Here is a 19,704-nt window from a genome sequence, read left to right on the forward strand (position 1 = left end):
ATTAGCTAATCTCCCATGTTTATCTTGTATGGAAAAAAACTAGCAGTGATATGGCACACTTTGATGGGACCAGGTTGTTCTTACTAAGTCAGAATCTTATAAACACGTGTTATATGATAACTACCCAAGATATAAAGCCAGGCAACCTTCCTGGGTGAGTCCTCCAGTTACCTACTGCTGCATAACAACTCCAAAACTTATCTGCGTAAAACAACCATTTCATTATCCTCATGGATTCTGTGAGTCAGGAATTCAGAAATGTCATGGTAGAGACCAGTCTTCTGTTCCATAACATCTGTGGTCTAAGCTAGGATCATCGATAAACTGGGAGCTAGAATACTGGTGCTGGAGAATCCACTGCCAAGATGGTTTCTTCATTTATGTCTGAGGCAAGGTTGGGAAGATTAAATGATGGGCTCAACCAAGACTGTCCACCAGAGCACGTACATGTGGCCTTTCCAGCACCTCGTTGGACTTCTTAGTTGGTGGCTCAAGTCTCCAAAAGCAAGTGTTCCCAAAGAACAGGCAGAAGCATGGCCTTGTATGACCTAGCCTTAGAAGTTACGTGGGGCCACTTCTGTTGTATTTTCTTGGTCAAAGTAGTCACAATCTTTCTCACCCACCAAATTCAAAGAAAAGGGACATTTCTCTCATTAGGAGAAGTGTCAATCTATTTGCAGCCATGCTTTCAAACACTCAAAGTGAGTCTTCAGTTTCCAACTGTCTGGTGCACCAATATTTTCAACTTGAACTTTTATGTACGTTTACAGAATATCAACCATAAATGGCTGCAATTATATTTCTAGATAATCAGCTTCTGAATTATGAGAGGTTATAGTTCCAATATAATGCCTACATTGGTGTTAGGTGAATATTAATTTGGAATAATGACAAAGTAAACAACTGGCAGAAGATCTGTTGGCATGTTTGGCCTTTAATTTTATCAAAATTATTCAGTTGGGAAAAAAATGATTCCCCCTGCCCGCCTGCCCCATCTCTATTAAGGCTATCAGGTACCCCAATTAAACATTTGCGGAGCTAGGAAACTTAGGGGAAAACAACTTAACTTTATAGAACTAACAATTCAGCTTGAGGTAGCAAACTCAAACTCCTTTCAGAGCTAGGCAGGTGAAGAAGTAAAAGTGGGCTGAGGTAAGCCAGCGGAAATATTGGGGGCTGGGGTTATCTGGAGCACATGTGCCTTTGCCTTAAGGTATTTGATGCAATTTTAAAAAAAAATACTGCATTTTCCAGAATTGGCTCTTAGACCACAGTTTATGATCTTTAATTTAGATTAGGTGGTGGCTATTTCTTAGGTTTATGGTTTTTTGCCCTGGTTGTAATTCTGTAGTTAATAATAAATATTTATTGAGCATTTACTCCATACACTGGGCTCCATACACTGAGCTAAGCTATTGGCATTTTATCTTATTTAATGCTCAACAGTCCTTGGGATACTACTGAACCCATTTTACAAATAAGGAATTTGAACTTCAGGGAGGCTAATTAATAACAAAGGTGACAAAGTTAGTGAGAGGTAAAGAGTGGGTTCACACCTAGACAGGTTTGATCCCAATACCTATGGTCTTAGCCACTGCACAATACGGTGCTTTTAATGGATGTGGCTCCCCTCAACCACAGTGAGTGGCCCCCAAGAAAGAGGGATGCTGACACTTCTTTGGTTGTAACCCATCCAGCTACTCTAATTTTGAGATAGAAATAGGAGTTTACGCACGGCAGTGAATATGCATGGACAGTCCCTCTTACCCAGCAATCCTGGAAGTTTAAGACTGTATAAGAAACAGTGGTCACTATACCCCTGTGCCCTGACAATGTTTCTCTAGAAACTCCAAAAGAGATCTCGAGCCTCAGCCTTCTAGAAGATGGGCAGTGCTTCCATCACTGATCTCTGGATAGAATACAACAGCATCCAGCAGCAAGGCACTACTCAGACTTATCAGAGAGGCACAAGACATAGCATCACGGAAGTCGGCATTTCTGTGCTCGACAACCTCTCTGGGCAGACCACATGATTTTCACTGTAAAAATCTGTTTTGAAAAATCCCCTTTAAAAAAAATCCCCCTCTATTTCCTTGAAAATTCAAAGAGTTCTCATACATCAAACATAAGACGGAGGCAGTTTTTAATCATTTAAATTATTTATCCTTCATTGTTTAATGCTTTATACCATTCCTCCATGCATAATTTATTATACCATTTATGTTTATTAAAAATTGATTATGGGGACATGCTCTCTCTCCATTCTTTCAGGCTACAGATATTTCTCTGTCAGATCACTTGGGAAGAGACAATTTTTTTTAAAAAAAGTTCACTTTAATGGTTTGTATGCCCTTTTCTTAGAGTTCCTTTCCTTTGACCAAAAGGACTGGAGATTACCTCAATGCATTAACTGCTCATTTGTTTTCTTGTACAACATGAACACTTATCTAAAGGCCCACTGAGGCTTTCGGAAAAAAAGGCTTATTTACGAATATAGATGTAGAAAAGAGGCATGAAAGAAAAAGATTCTAGAGTCTTCCATGACAGAGATGGAGCCTGTGGAGCCATTCGTTTCTCTTTGCCTCTTCTAGTCTGTTCCTTTCTTCTCCTCAGATGGATAGCTCATTTTCCTTACTTTGATGATGTTTTCAGTTATTCCTTAACTTTCTTCTAACTGGTTTGGTTCTTTTTTTTCCTCTTCTTTTTTTTCCTCTTCTTTTTTTCCATTTCTTCCCAAATCCCCTTGCCTTTGCACTTCTCAAACCGGTGTTGCCCTCTGCAAGCCACCAATCCCAAATCCTATAACTTTCCATCAGTGTCTCCAACCCACTGCCCTCAAAGTGAAAGGTCCAAGAAGGTGACATCACTGGACATTACTGCCTCAGACCGGGCCATTCTACAATTCTCTGCAGGAAAGCAGGGGAGAAGCAGAATGGAACAAAGTGTGTGAGAGACTTGTTAAGACGCACCTAAGGATCTCACAACATATTAGTCTGGAAAAGGTTTGCAGTGAACTAAAGCCCAAAGGAATCAAACTTGGCACATTCCAGTTGGTTCTCCTTGGTACTTCCAGCCTCCCCTCGTGGGATCCTGTCTCTCTTCCAGGGTTTCCTACTGGAGCAGATGAGACCATCACTAGCTGCCCAAGCCAACAACCTGAGGGTCACTCTAGCCTCTTCTCTCTCATTCACACCCATAAGCAATCAATCAATCGCCAAGATTTGAAGATTCTACCTCCTTCGACCTCTAGACTCCATCCCCTTGGCCATCACCACTGTCCCTTGTCTGGCCCTGAAATAGTTTCCTGGGGTGCTCTAGGCCCAGGTCCCTTCATTCGCTGTGATCTCTCTGAAAGGTAGATCTGCTTAAAACCCTCTTCCCATCATGACTGAGATCAAGTCTAATCTTAACACGATTTATCAGGCCCGCAATATGTGGAGACTCCTGCTTACCTCTCCAGCCTTCAATTTTGCAAACCCTAGGTGTGACTCCTCCTCTCCCCCCCCCCCCCCCACCAAACACACTATGCAAATCTGCTCTCTACACTCTGCTCTCTAGCCACACACAACTTCTTTCAGTTCCATGGAAGGGCCTCTTGGCTCTTGGCCTGGGAGCATGCTATTCTTTTGCCGGCAACCCTCTTTGCCCAGCTCCACAGGAGGGACTCCTCTATCCTTCCCTGAAGTCCAGGCATGTTGCCAGGGCACCTAGCACGCCTCCCGGCCCAGCACTCACTACCCAGCATAGTAGTACTTTTCTGCCTTCTAACTTCCTGTGTACCCACAGAATATAAACTCCGTAAGTGCAGGGCCCATGCATTGCTTGTTCACCATTGCATATTTACTGCCTGGTGCACGACATGCCCTTGGTAAGTATTTGATTGAAGAATAACTGTGGGTAGTCTGTTCATTGGTGGCCTCCAATGAAACATGCCTTCCGGTATTCACACCTTGCATAGGCCCCTCCCTTGAACTGGGCTGTACCTGTGACTTGCTTTAACCAAAAGGAAGCTACCGAAGTGACACTCTGCTAGTCTTGAGCCTGAGCCTCAAGAAGACCTGGCAGTTTCTGCTTTTGTGATCCTAACCACCACATAAAAAGTCCGGCAACACTGCTGAAGAAACCATGTGGAAAAACCTCATGAAGAGGCCACTGGAGAGTGAGAGGTCCTGATACTACAGGGAGAAAAAAGAAAAGCCCAGCCACCCCTGCTTCCCAGCTACATCTTGCCCCCACTAACCTGGCCTCTGAATACAGCCCCAGTCTGGTTAAAGCAAGAACAGCAAAAGAGCTGCCCAGACGAGCCCAGCCCAGATAGCAGACTTACAAGCAATTAAATGATTGTTGTTTTAAGTCACTAAATTTTGGGCTTAAGCCACTATGTAAGTCATTTATTACATAGCAACATTTAACTGCAATAAACGAAATATATGAATAAAGGGAATAAGGAATTATTTCACAGATACTAGTTTTAGGAAATACAAAAGGTAAAGTTTTTTGAAAAAAGAAATTCCTAATAAGTCAACAGGTACTTTCAAAGGAGGCTGTTTTTGTTTGCTGTGTGTGTACATCAACAAAATCCGTGGCTGTCGCAGAGAAAAAGCAGTATTTAAGGAAGAGACTTAGCGCTCGGCACAATTTCACCAACGCCCCAAAAGCAGGCTAGATGAGGGGAGCCTGCTGGCATTCTAAAACTCTATCTCTAGCGTTTGGCAAGTAATGCTGGTAGAAGAGCTGCTAAACACAAAAAAATGGATTAAAAACACCAAGTTCCTTGTTCGTGGCTTCCACGTGAGGGCGAGACTGTGGCTGGCGTCAGGATGGCTGACCCAGGATCAGGGTTTTAGAACTAGAGGGGACTTCCGGATTCCCAACCTCTAGTTCACAGACGAGAAAATTGAGAACTTGACCTGGGAGGTGACTCATCTAAGTTCCCATTAGTCTCACATTGTGGGACTTGACCGTTCATCCAGCACTTTTCCACTCCGAGAAGTTGGACTAATGGCAGGCTCCTAAAACCTAACTCTCATCAATAATGTACCTGTGTAGAGTCAGCTCCACTTTCCCATAACCCACTTGAACGCAGTCTGCAGAAGGCGTTCCGAGTGGTGGCATTTCTACCACGGCTGGGCGTTGGGCGAACCACATGCTGGGCTGCCCAGGACAATCCCCAAGCATGCCTGTTGCCCCAGCATCATTAATAGTGCTCCCTTGCCTCTCACAAGTGTCTGGGTTTGAATGGAAAATGATAAAGTACTCGTGCTTTTCTGGGAGGAATTGGGAGACCCAGGGTAGAACTGCTCCCTGAGAGCCTGGTGTCGTGGTTTGGAACCAAGAGAGATGTGATAACTGTCTTCAAATATTTATAGTCTGTCCTGTGTTAATAAAACAGACCATCCTGTGGCTACAAGGACTGGAACATAGACCATCACATGGAAACCACAGGGGTGGATTCTTCTTCCGCATTAAAGTGTATTTTAAATGGCCTCCAGAGCCAGCCTGCCCAGGTTCAAATCCCGGTTCTACCATTTACTAGCTCTGTGACCTTAAGCAGGCCACCTAAACGTTGTGCCTCAGTTTCTTCGTTGGGAAAATAAGAATAACAAAAAGAGATCCAGGTACATAGGAAGTGCTCCATAAACATTTGTGCCTCCTTTTATTACCGACCTTTGCTTGGCAGATAGTGGATGTTCCCAGAGTAGAGGTTCTGAAACGTGGACTGGAAAAGGATTGTTGGTTTGTCCTGGGGAGGACAGCCAGCGCTGGCTGAGCTGATGGTGGAGTTGCCATCCTAACGTGGTGAACTTAACAGGTCTGCTCACTGCTTGAGGCAGAGTGCATCTGCGGGGAGCGCCCGGGCCCCAGATGAGGGCTGTCCTCTGGCCTGAGCAATCTGGAAAAGGACCTCATGCAGGACTGTCAGGGGTGGGAAGGGACAGCCATTCCCCCTGCATGTCACAGTAGAGTGTAGTGATTTAGAGCTATCAGATGGGGCTACTGGGCTGTCTGCTTTGAATCCTGGCTCAACCACATTCTAGCTGGGGACTCTGGACAAGTAAGTTACTTCACCTCTCCGTGCCTCAGTTTCCTACACTATAAAATGGGGATAACAACAGTGCCACGCTCATTGAGGAGTGAGTGCACAGAGCAAGTGCCTGATAAATATTGTTACTGTGATGATGGCATCGCTCACTGAAGCTTACAGCTGGAGAGCACCGGAACGGAGGTGGGAACTGAAGTCAGAAGGGCAAGGAGCCTGCCCAGGGTCTCAGAGCCTCGTAAGCATCCTGCTCTCCTCTTTGCCTAGTGCTGCAGTCCAGCTCGGGCTGACTGACCCACCCATCCTTCAAACCCCAGGGCATGGCTGGCGGATCAGCTGGGGTTCGGGCAGCTGGAATGGGAGGGGCAGAGTGCAGCAGGCAGAGCTGAGGGCAACCTGACAGGACAAGCAGAGATGGGTTAGGGTGTGAGGCCGTGAGCTCCGAATGGGGCAGAGATGGGATGGAAGCAAGCGTGATTTCATTAAAACACACATCGGATATGTCCACTCACTGAATCCCTATTAAACTAGAGGTAAGTCCTTACAGAGCACCCGGCTGATGCCTACATTTTTTACTTCGTCCTTTGCCTCCACCGCACAGCCACGCTCTCCCTTTCTTTTCTTGGGACTTGTCCAGCCTGTTCTCATCTCAGGGCCTTTACATTTGACATTCTCTTTGCCTGAGGCACACTTCTCAGATACCCACTCGGCTCCTTGTCATTCATCTCTCAACTCTCATAAGCTTCCCTTGACAGCTGTATTTCAAGTAGTATCCCCACGACCTTTATCCCATCATCCCGTCAGCCTTTTCCACAGCCCTTATTACTATTAATTCATTATCTAAGTAATTAATCTAAGTATTAATTAACTATGAGCTAATTTATCTAAGTAATTGTTTATTTGCTTGTTTACTACCTGTTTCTCCCTTCTAGAACATCAACTCCACAGAGCAAGGGACCTTGCCTTAAGCAAGCCTCAATAGTAAGCACTTCATACACGTTTGGTGAGTGAGTAGATGAGGCAGCAGCAGTTTGCGGAGGACTGAGGAGGTTTGGGGGTGACTGCCTTGGAGAGGTAGGTTCCACTGACTGGTCAGTGGGAGCCCAGTGTCTGGGTGGGTGTGGCTGTAGTTGCTTTAGAAACCTGAGGCAGGTGTGCAGCCTGCCCTGGAGAAGACGGGAGGGCCTCGAGGGGAAGACAGACAAAGTGAATGGCCTCCGTCTTCTCAGCAGAGCAGGGAGCTGCAGCTCCTTGGATGGCACATATCCCATTCCCACAAATAACGTTACAAAGAAAATCTCAGGGTAATGGTTAATGTTCTTTCTTCAGTAAGTATACAATGAGATTCAAGTATAAATTGAAAACTTGATGAGTTTGCTGAAATATAATTTGATATTTATGTATTACACATAAAACACATATTCTATTTTAGCTAAATGAGAAATGTGACAGACACAGCTTTCTCCGTTATTTACCAAATACTTAGTAAAAAATGGACAAAGTAACACTTCAGACTCATCAAATTTCTGACTGATACGTTACAATGTTAACAGTTACACTGTTTAAACAATGCTTTATTTGGAGATGTCACATCTGTCCCATTACATGTGTCATAAACATCCTCGCCTCAATCGTCCCCCCATTCTTAAGGATTGCTCTAGTTTCGCGTAGTGTTTTATTGTTGTCAGGGTCATATGACCACATAGCTGGGATTAGAATACCGGTGTTGAACTGCTAGTCTATTGCTCTTTTCACTTCACCACTCTACCTTCAGTAGACGATTCAATGCAAAAGGAATTAAGCAAAGGAGCAAGTTGGTATCAGGTCTTCACCTGGAAGTGACTTAATTTTCAAGAGTCTACACTATCTCTGAGGATTGATGAACATCCAAAAGCAGGGACAGAGTGAAAATGAAGGTAGGTAGAGGGGCCACATGCCCTCAGGCATCAGCATATGGAGGCCCCGATACGATGTGAGTGTTTGCAAATTCCAATGCCAAAACTATGGTACAAAGCAAGAGGAAAGGTGCCAATTCCCCCCTAGGCACCATTTTCCCTCACCACGCCACTAACTGGCTAAAACCAAATGCAGCTCCCTACCAAGGTGAGCTCCACATCAGGCTAACCAGACACCACCTGGAACCCAATCCAACCTTAGGACCCTGGCTAATTGGGGCCAGTGGTTCTGGCCTTGAGAATGACCTGTTTTTAAGTGGTAGAGAGTTCAGGGTTCCTCAAGACTGAGCCACACATGGGGTCTAGAGATTTTCTGTTCTCATCAGACCTCCCATCTCACAGTACTGAAGTCCCTACTAAGACTGACCGTGAGGACCATATGAATAAGACCGTATTCGGTTAATTCACCCAGCTTCCATGGACCTTTGGGTTCTGCACAAGAACACGCATTCTGAAGAATTCCTCTGGCTATGTTTGTCAGAACTTCAGCGTGAGTCTCACTTGGGAACTTGTGTCTTCTCCTGAATCTCTCCCTCTGTTCAAACATGTCAGTTTGCCCGTTTAGTCTGTGACATTTTCCTAGCGTGAGGCCCTTGGCTTGTTTCAGCCCTGGCAGTTTGGCAGAACGTACAAACTTATCTTTCAGGAGACGCTGATCTGCACAATTCAGCCTCATTCAGGAGACCCAGCCTTTAGGGGTACAACTCTCTTGTGTTCTTTTTTTGAACAGGACGTCCCTTTATGAAACTTCCTAGCCTTTAATACAGTAACATTAAAAATCGAGTAACACTTTATTGTGGCAGATAGCAAGGACTCACAGGGTTTTTAAATTTTCAGTTCCAACCTCTGCTGCCCAGACACAATCTTTTTGCCATCTGGGTCAGGTTAGTTACAAAGCACTGTTATTATTCTGGGCTACACAGTGTTGGCCCGACCTACCCGAACACAAGAAATTTTGCTGATTGATTTAGTTATTCTGTTCATATAAACGAATCCAGTTGTACAGCTGTTTCTGATTAGCCAATGTACTGCTGGAGTTATATACAAATAATTTCATAATGAACTCAGCAGCTACAAGGACAGGAGAAATGGGATCTAGTCTCACCTCCCAGAAAAACAAGCAGGCGCAACAAGGGCAGGGGCTTTCAACAACGCTCCAGGTTTGAATTCCTATCTGCTGTGATTCACTTTTTCCTCTTGATGTAATTCAGCATAACTTATAACTAATGCTCTCAAAGAACCTTTGTCTTCAGACTTTTGGATTCAAGAGGGAAACCCAGCTAGCTTTGCAAGCTGAAAAGTCCTTTAAAATTTCCCATCCTTGTATTTTATAAGCCTCTGTTTTTCTCATTAAAACATTTATGTTTCCTGAGACCATTTCTTAAATAATATACTTTTAGAAGGAAAAAATTAGGACTGAAAGGTCTATATTTACTTTGTAATAAATAGAAATCAAGTGTTTTGTTTCATTTCACTACAGAATGATTAAGCTCAATGAGCTTAGGCTCAAGCTTTTCTTCTCCAGTTCTAGAAGACAAATCATACATACACTAGAAAATTAAGGAAAAGACAGGGCATGAATAATTGAAATGAATAGATTTTTTTTTTAAAAAAAGGTAGATAGTGACAAGTGCTCCCTAAAGAAATAATTTGAAACAAAACAGGAAAAAGAGATTAGAAAGTTTATACTTCTAAAATGAACTATGCTGGCAAGGATGTGGGGAAACAGATATTTTCAAATCGTGTTCGTGCACCTAAGAATTACTACAATTTTTGTAAAGTAATACCACTTTGGGGACTCAGACAGAAATAAAAGCTTCTGTATGTCAGCATGGTCAAACTTACACACAAGGATATTCAGAGAACTGCTATAGTAGCACAGAACTTGAAACAATTTGGTTAATTAAACGCTGTGATATAAATGAGTTTAATTAGGAGAGGACGTCCTATGATGTTTTGTTATGTTAAAACAATCTTGTAGATATCAAAAAGGTATCTGCAGCCTGATGTTTATTGCAGCATTATTCACAATAGCCAACGCAAGTGGAAACAACGCAAGTATCCATCAACAGATGAATGAAGAAAGAAGGTGTGTTATATATACAGCCAAGAGAAAACAGGAAATCCTGCCATTTGTGACAACATGGATGGATCTTGAGGGTATAATGCTAAGTGAAATAAATCAGACAGAGAAAGACAAATACTGTATGATCTCACTTATACATGGAATCTGAAAAAGTTCAACTTGTAGAAACAGAGCAGAATGGTGGTTTCCAAGGGTTGGGGAGTAGGGGAGTTGGAGAGATGTTGGTGAAAGGGCATAAACTTGCATCTAGAAGATGAGTAAGTTCTAGGGATGTAATGCAGAGCACTGTGGTTATAGTCTACAATACTATATTGTATTATATACGTGACAGTTGCTAAGAGGCTAGATCTTAAATGTTCTCACCACAAAAGAGAAATGACAATTCTATGACAGGATGGAGGTGCCAGCTAATGCTATGGTGGTGACCACATTGCAATATATAAGGGTATCAAATCAACACATTGTACACTTTAAACTTACAATGTTATATGTCAATTATATCTCAATAAAAAACTCTTGTAGCCTGATATGTACATGTTTCTATTTTTAATAGAAAAACTATAAATGTGCATATATATTTGTATACAGTTACATAAGCAAAGAGAAAGTTGAGAAATATCCTGAACTGACAATATTGATTATCTTCAGGGGTTAGAATTTGAGAGAGGAGAAAAATTATTAACTTTCTTTATACACTTTTTTTTCTTATTTATATCAACCATATACTTTTATAATCTGAACAAAATAAGAACCACAATTTCGTTTTTAAAAAGTGTAGAGTCACATGTTCAGCAAAAACAAGGAAGCAAAGACTGGATCACAAAGACTGAGCAGCTGGCCTGGCAGTGAACAAAAACCTCTTCCTAACTCTAAGAAAAACGCTGTTTCATCATAGCAAAGTAGAGATGGTGTATATAAAAATTCTGTACAGAAAGGAGTTTTATGGTTAAAATAATACCATAATACCCCCCACACAGTCCTTTAATCAACTGAGACATTTGTTTTCTTTTCCTTCTACCAATTTCTCATCAAAAAAGGGAAAATGAAGAGGAAAAATTTATGATGTTTAATTAATAAGATTCTAGCTCCAACATCTTATAAAATATCACTCAAGTAAGTTCCCATTTTTTTTTTTTTTTCATTTTCTCTCTATCCAGCTTATTTCCAGGAATAGCAACATTCAAACATGGTTATATGGCTCCATACAATTTTAAATTTGTCTCAAACAAAAGGTGAGGCTTTAAAAAACAAAAATTTTTTTTTTTAAACAGTGCTATAACGTCAGGGGGAAGAACAGTGTGGAATTTTACTCACAAAACCTGAGACTATTTAAACTGACTCTTTGGGTTACTTCTTAAACCATGCATGACAATCAAATTCTAGCTGTAATAGATAAGAATAGGCACTGCTTAAGCAAATTGCTTTACTACTTTTAAAAAGGTTTTAAAAGGCCTTCAACTACTTCGCCTTTTTCTAAGCCCTCAAAAATCGAATTAGAAATTTCAGTACTATATGAAAACTTGTCTTAGTGTCCCTCAACCTGCCTTCTGGGACCTGGGAAAGATAACCAGATTAGTCTCCCTTCCCACCCACTTCTCTCTCAATCCATCACCAAGGTCCTTTCCTGAAGTCCCTCCCCCACACTCACATGTGCTGCTTACGTGATATGGGCCTGTTCAAAACAGCCCATTTCTTTCTATCTTAGGCAGATCTGACTGTCTCCATTATTTAAATATCCATCCCCGTAACACAAGACTATTGTGGTTAAGACACTGATCTCACTGTTTACATTTTCAGAAAGAAAGAAAAAAGCTACGGTACATGTTTTCTCAAGGTCTGAATGTTCTCTACTTTCAAACATCTATTCTGTTGAGGTCGGGTCGTGGGGGGAGTCTTAGGGTTTCCTGAAACATTACTTGATAACATGTTCAACATTTCAACATTGCATTAGTCTAAGACATGGACAGGTTTCTCTCTTGGTCCCTCCCAGTCTTCAGTTCTTTAGGCAATAGATAAAATCTGCAGATGTCTACAGAAGAATGCTTGGGAGATTTCAGAAGTAGGCTAGGGAGACACGCAAGTTGTAGAAAAGCAAGAAATTCAACCAACTGGCCATTTGGTTTGTACATGTCAACGAAATGACCATATTTATTCTGTCACGGAATTGGTTGGTTGTTTGACTTGACTCAACAGATTGATTGTTTGGGCATCATTAGCAAGAGCTAACAGGCGAGCTAGTGGTCATTGAAATGGCAGCACAAACTCTAATGGGTAACAGTGGACAATCAATAATGCACCAGTCACATACATGAGGTCTGATCAAAAGATACAGTGAACGTTTAAATAAATTATTACAGTAAAAGACACATGGCCATTAATCCCCCTGAAAATACTCCCCCTCGCTTCAAACACAGTTATCCCATCGTTCTTGCCACTTTCGGAAGCAGTTCTGGAAGTCCTCTTTCGGGTCTTTACTTCATTCTCCGTCATGACAATGCTCCGTGTCCCATATCACTTCTGATACACGGCAATTTCTGTCAAATAAAAACATTGCAGTGTGTCCTCATCCACCTTATTCACCAGATCTGACACCATGCGACCTCTGGCTCTTCCACAAAGTCAAAATGACCATGAAAGGTAAATGTTTTGAATTGATTCCAGACATTAAGGCAGCTACCACAGCACAACTGAAGACACTCACGAAAGAAGACTTCCAGAACTGCTTCAGAAAGTGGCAAGAATGATGGGATAAGTGTGTTCGAAGCGAGGGGGAGTATTTTGAGGGGGATTAATCGCACTGTGTCTTTTACTGTAATGCATTTTTTTAATTAAACATTCACCATATTGTTTGATCACACTTTGTGTGTATATACCAGGTCTCCCTGAAAATAAGACCTAGCCGGACAATCAGCTCTAATGCACCTTTTGGAGCAAAAATTAATATAAGACCTGGTATTATATATTATATTATATTATATTATATTATATTATATTATATTATATTATATTATATTAATTATATTATATTACATTACATTACATTATATTATACCTGGTCTTATATTATAGTAAAATAAGACCGGGTCTTATATTAATTTTTGCTCCAAAAGACGCATTAGAGCTGATTATCCAGCTGGTCTTATTTTCGGGGAAATACGGTGTATATGTATATATATACATATATATATGTATGTGTGTATATATATATACATACACGTATGTATATATATATACACACACATATATATACACACACATATGGTTGGTGCAAAAGTAATTGTGGTTTTTCGCAATTATTTTTAACCTTTTAAACTGCATTTACTTTTGCACCAACCTAATACATCCCTATAGGAGAATGCTATACAGCTGTTACGAATACAGTACCAGTATGTCCAAGAAATACTACAAAATGTAAAACAAGCAAAATGCAAACAATATCCATATAACACAGTATCAAATATGTGCGATGTGGTGGAGTGGAAGGGGGAGAATAGGAAAATGTAACCAACTGTGTTTAGCCATTATAATGAGGTAAGGTGTACACATTACATATATTTAAAGTAATCAAGTGTTGCTTATGAGAGAAAAAGTATATGTACTGAAAGAATGTAATATGTATTTAAGTAATGTCAGCATACCCCTATATATAGATATGTATTTAAATGTAGTACTTTGTGTTGCCTACGTAAGAAAAATAGAAAATATATCAAAATAAAAGCTTTTATTATTTTAAGTTGTAAAGGATTCCACTGTCCCAGGAAACTATTTGGCTCTGAATTTTTCATCTTATTCACCATTTCCTTTTTCCTACAGACACGTCTTACTTGAGAGAACTATTTATCCTCCCAACACAAAGGAGTCTGGCAGTTTGAGAGGAAGCTAGTGTCCTTCAATTTTACTTACACTTCTTTTTCAGGTTGTATATTACCTCTTAGTCCAAAGAAAAAACTGGAAAATCCATGGGTGGGAGAGTCCCAACCCTCCTTTATGTGGAAATGAACCAGATACAGGTATTAGACCAGGAAATGTCACTTCTTAGGTTCTACAATAATTCCCACCCTTCCCACAAGAACTCAAAATCCCATTCTTTAATTACTTAAGAATATTGCTATTGTTCACTTCGGAAGACATAAAAGTAAACAGTATTTAAAGCTGATTATATATATGAATAAAAAGTAATGTCATATTATACATATCAATAATGGTGAAGGACCACTCTTAGGATTAAATTTGTTTCCTAGCATCTTCACAAACCAGGCATTCTCCTGTAAAACATCAAGATTTACCTTGCTTTTGTGAAAAATTCACTCATCTCAAATCAGAGTGGCAGAAGTAAACTGTCATTCAACAAACATTAATTGAGAACCTAATATACAAGAACCTACTATTTTTGAGAGAATATATAAATGCTTTTTTGTTGTTATCACTGTGAGAAAGTTGATAAACTAATGAGGGAGAAGAGACACATACAAGTGATTCCAATACAGTATAGAATGGATTCTAAGCCACAGGTGGGGCCCAAACAGCTATAGGAATTTACTAGAAGAGGCAGGAATCAGCTCATGGAGGAGAGTATTTTGGCTCTTCTTAAGAAGCTTGTTTTTACAATGTGAACCATGTTGATCGGAGCTACTAAAGTGAAATCTATAGATGACTGTATTCTCTTGTTTATTTTAGCCATAGTCTTCTTTTGTTGAATACTAGCAAAGTCGTATTATGTTTCTTCTCAACAAGTATGTGTGGCCAATTTGAAGAATCTATAGGATTCAACATCAAGTGAAGAGAAGTGTGTGGAGACACTTAGTGTGGAGAGAAGAAATGGCAATGCAAAGGCATACAGACAGGAATGGAAAAGAGCCCACTACATGAAAAGTAACATACAATACCGCTGAAGGTGAAGTTAAGGGTTGTAAGTGCAGAGTTTGGAATGAGACTGCCCCAGGTTTGAACACTAGCTCTGTCATTAGCTATGTGGCCTTGGGCCATGACCTAACTTCTCTCAGCCTCAGGTTCCACATTTATAAGCAGAACCTACCTCACAGGGTTGTATGACTATGAAATGATTCAATTAAATGACATGTAGTAAGTGATAATGTTAAAGGAAGAAAGGATGGGAAAGAGAGGGAGAGTGGAAGAAAGAAGGAAAGAAAGGGAGATTTTTAAAATCTTGCGTCAAATCATAGAAAGTTTTGAAAACCCGATTCACTTAATATAACTAACAGATAAAAGAAAATTAAAAAGAAGAAACTGAGTTCCACTGAAAAGACGGTTTATTAGGTGAGAAAAAATATATCCATAGTAAGCAATGCTAAAATGTTAATTTGTATAACACCATAGCAGTATGTTTTCACAATATGAACCATGTTTATTTACTGAAGCTTCTAAACTAATGAAAATTGTAGATAGCTGTGTCGCCTGTTTATTTCAGCTATGTTCTTCTTTGAGCAATAGCAAAGTCAATTATTTATGACTAATCTGAAGGCTGTAATAACGAGAGCGTGCTTCTCAGGAATCAAAGTTCCCTGCTTCCTGGCCACAGGAGGACACAAAAGCAGCCGTCCTAGGTAACCTGCTAAGTGATTCACATCCACGACTACATCCCACCCTCATAACAACCCTGTAGGTAGAGGTGGTCACTCTGATTTTAAAGGTAATGCACCAGAGGTGGCAGAACTTTTAAGACAGAGCTGGCACTGGAAGCAAGATCTGTCCGAATTCCTGGTCCTTGCTTTAACCTTTAGGGAACTCTGCATGTGGGAGCTCCTCTGCACCACCTGGGGGGCTTTCACAAACTAGAGTCCTGGGCCTCACCCCAGGCCCCTATAAGCCTCTAGTCACATCCATGGCCAAAGACCAGCATACTTCAATACCAGATAAAGCATGGGCAGAATAGCACTACTCAACTAATTCAAAGTATTCTGGGGGCTTTGGTGAGCCTAGAGTTTTTATTACTCAAAGCATACAAGAGACAGAGTTAATTATGTTGACCGGCCCGTAATCCTTACAGCGTGAGAAACAATTGACAAATGTTGGGCTGAGCAATACAAGGAGGCCAGCCCAGCGAGGAAGTATTCGTTTGTCACAGGGAGGCGGGACCTGAACAGTTTCTCAATTGGAGCAGTAAAGGTGAAACACCATGAGCTTGTGCCTAGTAATCTTCCTCTGCCCAGCACATAGTAGACACTTATTAAATACTTGTAAAATGGACAACAAGTGAGTGAAGGACTGACTCCCTCCAGGTGGAAGTAATTTCATTCTCCTCTAAATACCCTGTGTTTGATCTGTACCTTTTTTAACCTTATTTACCACTTTCTGCTTTGTATTCCTGCTGTTTGAAACCAAGTCTCATTTCTACCAGAGAGTAAGCGGCCAGGGGCAAACTCCATTTCTTTCTGAGCTAGGTCTTCCCCTCTACCACTAGCACAGGGCACAGCAGTGACCCCTAGCAGGGACCCTCAATGCTGAACGAGTATCTGGCTTGATTCCAACTGTGACCTGATTCACATATGTGAGTCTGGTCCTGGCTATTCACAAGGCATACAAGCATACCAAACCTTCCAGCACTGTGGCATCATTGTGGATTGCTGGCACACAGTGGCAGCAAAACCTCTGCATGGAAATCATTAGGAATTTGGTAGACTTCATTGGAGGGAAGGCTTCAGGAATACCATGGCTTTGGGAGATAGAACCCCAAATATCAGATGCTTAAAAGAGAAGGCATTACAGCAACAGCTAAAGGGCACTTTAGTTTTGTTCTCCTGATGTGCATTGTAGAAACCACATATGTTCCCAGAATTACAACTATAGTTAGGAACACCCTGAAATATCAAAGACAGTGACACAGACCCAGTAATGAATACTTTCCACAAAAGGGGGCTCATCCCTGGTTAGAGCACCTGAGGCAATAAATATAAAAGGTAAAAGCATACCACCTTTCCTTCACTGCCCCCATCCCACCACCTGAGCTCTTTGTTGCTCTTGTGTCTTGGTGCTACACACTGCAAGGTGTCTGGGTGGCCCTCTAATGCCTTGCGCTCTGCTGCTTTTTGCCGTTTCATACCTCATTATCCCACTTGATCCTCACTGTTTGATGAAGAAAGAGCAAAGATCATCAACCCCATTTCTTGGATGTGATAAGTGAGGCTTAAGTTGCATAACATAACTAAGGGTACCAGAAAGTGGTGGAACACAAAGTAGATACTTATTTTGTGAAATGAACAAACAAATGAAAGGTACGAGTCTCTCCAGATGAAGTAATCTCATTGTCTATAAATGTCCCAGAATTTGATCTTATTTTGCTTATAAATCTCTTTGCTCTATACATTACACAAACCTAAAACAGTTTATATGCTTCTCAGGGAGCAAAAGTGATGGCAGAGGTTGGGTAGATCCCAAGGAAAAAGATGATGTCATTAAAATGTTTTAATAATATCTGCAGAGTTTAGTCTGCACACTTCCATTCAACAGGTAGTCAATGGCTTCTACAGTTGGCTGGAGACTTGGTCCTTGAGAAACTCAACCTTGTGGGGATGACCGGCAGGTAAAGATACATAGCAAGAATAGAAGGCGGTGTTTCAAGCATTGTAAAGAGGGATTAAGATGAAAAATGGTGAAGGTCTATGTGGGGTTCTCTCACCTCAAAAAGTCAAAAGGTGATTTATAAAAAGAGAAATAGAAAATTTCTTGAAGTTATTTTATTCGTTATAGAAAAGGGAATTTTTGAGAAGGAAAAATATATTAATGACTCAGAATGAAGCTACAGTATTGTTTTGAAATTGCCTTTGGAAACTAGCAAAAGAAAGCCCACCCGGGATGGGCCCAGGGGCTCAGCGGCTGCATTGCCTGGAGTCTGGGGTTACAGGCGGCCAGCGATTGGAGGTGAGATCCAGTGACTACCCAGCGGACAACAGTGACACACAATTTTCAGAAAAAGACACGGAGTCCACCCAATTACTGCTGAGAATTTGAGAGGCTTCCCGGAGAACTGAGGTAAGGCCAAAAGCCCGCAGCCCAGGAAGGAATAGATCTCCGGGATTCAGCAGGACCAGAAGATCCAGCCAGGCTGACTGAGGTCCTCACACAGACACACCTTTTGTTAATCTCAAGTAGTTCAAAATCTAACCACCAGCTGAAGATTTGGGTCCACCCGACTGGGTCAGCTGGTTTCTCTTACGCTTGCAACTTTCTTTAACTGGTCTTTTTAAGTGAAAAATATGCTAATAGCAAAAGGTAGCGGGGGCGGGGGGGGGGGTGAGATTGAAGTGAAGCTGTCCGGAAAGTTCGGGAGAGGCCCGGAGGAAAAGCGCTGACCCAAACAGTTACTAGTGCCTCTAAAGGCAACGCATACATATAAGTCGCACGTCTACACCAATTACGGAGCGAGCAGCAATCTGGAGGCACCCGGCGGGAGGATAGTTGGGAAAACCAAGTTGCGGGATGGGCAGGATTCCTCAGCGAAGAAAGCAAGGCGGTTCTATGGCATGAACTAGCCCCGGGGATGCCCGAAAAGTGCCCATCGCCCGAACTGGGGGTGTAGATGCGTCCCCAACGCATCCCCACTAAGCCCCTGTCGCGGTTAACTACCGCACGAGCGGGTCCCGACCCCCCCGAGCAGCCGCAGGGACGGCGGAGTCCAGGAACGCGCCCAGCCCGGGAGGCGCCCGCGTCCGGAGCCCCGCTGTCCACCGCCCCTTCCTCCCCTCCCCATCGGCCGGGCGGGCAGGACGCGCGGGCCGCGGGGCCCGGAGTCGCGCCCCTCCCGAGGCCCGGCGCCCGCGCCCACCGCCCGCAGCGGACGCAGCTCCCCGGCTGCCCCGCCCGCATCACCCGCCGCGCGCCCACCCGGTGCCAAGCCGCGCTTCCGAGCCCAGTCGCTTCCCTGGCGTCCCCGGCAGTCACGGGGGTCTCCACGGGAGCTACCTTGAGACCCCGGTACCCGGTGGCGGCTGCCTCATGTCCCTTACCGCGCAGCGGCTCTGGGCGGCTCCAGGGCCCCGCGGCGCGCCAGGCATGTTTTTCGGGGAAACTTCTCCGTCGTCCGTAGGGCTGAGCCGGCCGGGCAGGAAAAGCGCTCAGCGCCGGGAGGCAGCGACCATCCGGGAACTTCGCGGAGATGTAAACCCTCCCCCTCGGCTCCCGATCGCCACCCCCCTACGGCCCCGCCACATGTGGACGCGCCACGAGGCCGCTGCCGGCCTTTGGCCCTCTCCTCTGGGCGCCACGCCTGCCCAGTTTGACTCTAAAAGTTCAGCGTCCCATAGCCTCAGGTTCCCCCAAGGGGAGCGTGGTAGGCATGGGGTGAGTAGGAGGCTGGGGCGTGTGTGTCGCCAGGTCCCCAACCCCTGCGAGTGAGGGGACACAGTGGCTTTTGCAGAGGAGAGGGTAACTGGGAGGGGTGTCCAACCAATGGCCCTTTCCCCCAAAGATTGCATCCTCTCCAGCATCCTGCTGTTTGGGCTCCCCTCCCCCACCAGGAGAGAAAGCTTTCCTATTGCCTGCCTTCTCCTATGTTCTCGAAAGAGAGGGTCCAGCTTTGAGGCACCTTACATTCAAATTCATTTTTTAAAAATGAATTTTAAAATGGAGTAGAACCCACTGTTAACCTAAACATAAAAGACCAAAGT

General features: G+C 42.9%; 1 protein-coding gene across 1 annotated transcript in view; it reads right to left on the bottom strand.

Moving 5' to 3' along the window:
* Positions 1–19,186, bottom strand: part of WIPF1 (WAS/WASL interacting protein family member 1) — a 106,589-nt gene extending 87,403 nt beyond the window's left edge. The window contains exon 1 of the mRNA XM_019727473.2: positions 19,045–19,186. The gene's annotated coding sequence lies outside the window, so the exon portion shown is untranslated. The remainder of the gene's footprint in view (positions 1–19,044) is intronic.
* Between the last annotated feature and the right edge of the window lie 518 nt (positions 19,187–19,704).

The sequence above is a fragment of the Rhinolophus sinicus genome, linkage group LG01 (assembly GCF_036562045.2).
Source record: "Rhinolophus sinicus isolate RSC01 linkage group LG01, ASM3656204v1, whole genome shotgun sequence".
Taxonomy (NCBI): Eukaryota; Metazoa; Chordata; class Mammalia; order Chiroptera; family Rhinolophidae; genus Rhinolophus; species Rhinolophus sinicus.